Source organism: Anopheles merus, unplaced genomic scaffold (assembly GCF_017562075.2).
Source record: "Anopheles merus strain MAF unplaced genomic scaffold, AmerM5.1 LNR4000511, whole genome shotgun sequence".
Lineage (NCBI taxonomy): Eukaryota > Metazoa > Arthropoda > Insecta > Diptera > Culicidae > Anopheles > Anopheles merus.
The window spans coordinates 20001-22500 of record NW_024428091.1 but is presented as its reverse complement, the minus strand read 5'-3'; positions in this window follow the sequence as shown (position 1 = coordinate 22500).

Genomic DNA, 2500 nt, shown 5'->3' with positions numbered 1-2500 from the left:
GACGTGAAGTGTTATGTTGGAGGTCGAGTGCGCTGCTTACCAAACTTTGAACGCGGTAACTTGTACTCGGCACCGACATGGACACTTCCAAACCCAAGGAATGAGTTGTGAGTTTTACTAAGAGAAACAGGTAATTGGCAGCGTTACCTATAATTCTTGATATGTGCGGGGAGTTCCTTAAGGTTCTTCCTCCCAGAGATCGTCACTATCTGGGACGTACATTAATTTGTACCTACATAGCCACACGCTTTTGTAGAGAGCATATCAAGACGTGAAGGGTTATGTTGGAGGTTGAGTGCGCTGCTTACCAAACTTTGAACGCGGTAACTTGTACTCGGCACCGACATGGACACTTCCAAACCCAAGGAATGAGTTGTGAGTTTTACTAAGAGAAATAGGTGATTGGCCGTTCTCACCTATAAGTCTTGATATGTGCGGGGAGTTCCTTAAGGTTCTTCCTCCCAGAGATCGTCACTATCTGGGACGTACATTAATTTGTACCTGCATTAGCGCACGCTTTTGTAGAGAGCATATCAAGACGTGAAGGGTTATGTTGGAGGTTGAGTGCGCTGCTTACCAAACTTTGAACGCGGTAACTTGTACTCGGCACCGACATGGACACTTCCAAACCCAAGGAATGAGTTGTGAGTTTTACTAAGAGAAACAGGTAATTGGCAGCGTTACCTATAATTCTTGATATGTGCGGGGAGTTCCTTAAGGTTCTTCCTCCCAGAGATCGTCACTATCTGGGACGTACATTCATTTGTACCTACATAGGCACACGCTTTTGTAGAGAGCATATCAAGACGTGAAGTGTTATGTTGGAGGTCGAGTGCGCTGCTTACCAAACTTTGAACGCGGTAACTTGTACTCGGCACCGACATGGACACTTCCAAACCCAAGGAATGAGTTGTGAGTTTTACTAAGAGAAATAGGTGATTGGCCGTTCTCACCTATAAGTCTTGATGTGTGCGGGAAGTTCCTTAAGGTTCTTCCTCCCAGAGATCGTCACTATCTGGGACGTACATTAATTTGTACCTACATTGGCGCACGCTTTTGTAGAGAGCATATCAAGACGTGAAGGGTTATGTTGGAGGTTGAGTGCGCTGCTTACCAAACTTTGAACGCGGTAACTTGTACTCGGCACCGACATGGACACTTCCAAACCCAAGGAATGAGTTGTGAGTTTTACTAAGAGAAACAGGTAATTGGCAGCGTTACCTATAATTCTTGATATGTGCGGGGAGTTCCTTAAGGTTCTTCCTCCCAGAGATCGTCACTATCTGGGACGTACATTCATTTGTACCTACATAGGCACACGCTTTTGTAGAGAGCATATCAAGACGTGAAGTGTTATGTTGGAGGTCGAGTGCGCTGCTTACCAAACTTTGAACGCGGTAACTTGTACTCGGCACCGACATGGACACTTCCAAACCCAAGGAATGAGTTGTGAGTTTTACTAAGAGAAATAGGTGATTGGCCGTTCTCACCTATAAGTCTTGATGTGTGCGGGAAGTTCCTTAAGGTTCTTCCTCCCAGAGATCGTCACTATCTGGGACGTACATTAATTTGTACCTACATTGGCGCACGCTTTTGTAGAGAGCATATCAAGACGTGAAGGGTTATGTTGGAGGTTGAGTGCGCTGCTTACCAAACTTTGAACGCGGTAACTTGTACTCAGCACCGACATGGACACTTCCAAACCCAAGGAATGAGTTGTGAGTTTTACTAAGAGCAACAGGTAATTGGCAGCGTTACCTATAATTCTTGATATGTGCGGGGAGTTCCTTAAGGTTCTTCCTCCCAGAGATCGTCACTATCTGGGACGTACATTAATTTGTACCTACATAGGCACACGCTTTTGTAGAGAGCATATCAAGACGTGAAGGGTTATGTTGGAGGTTGAGTGCGCTGCTTACCAAACTTTGAACGCGGTAACTTGTACTCGGCACCGACATGGACACTTCCAAACCCAAGGAATGAGTTGTGAGTTTTACTAAGAGAAACAGGTAATTGGCAGCGTTACCTATAATTCTTGATATGTGCGGGGAGTTCCTTAAGGTTCTTCCTCCCAGAGATCGTCACTATCTGGGACGTACATTAATTTGTACCTGCATTAGCGCACGCTTTTGTAGAGAGCATATCAAGACGTGAAGTGTTATGTTGGAGGTCGAGTGCGCTGCTTACCAAACTTTGAACGCGGTAACTTGTACTCGGCACCGACATGGACACTTCCAAACCCAAGGAATGAGTTGTGAGTTTTACTAAGAGAAATAGGTGATTGGCCGTTCTCACCTATAAGTCTTGATATGTGCGGGGAGTTCCTTAAGGTTCTTCCTCCCAGAGATCGTCACTATCTGGGACGTACATTAATTTGTACCTGCATTAGCGCACGCTTTTGTAGAGAGCATATCAAGACACGGGACGTGTTGTGTTGGAGGTCGAGTGCGCTGCTTACCAAACTTTGAACGCGGTAACTTGTACTCGGCGCCGGCATGGA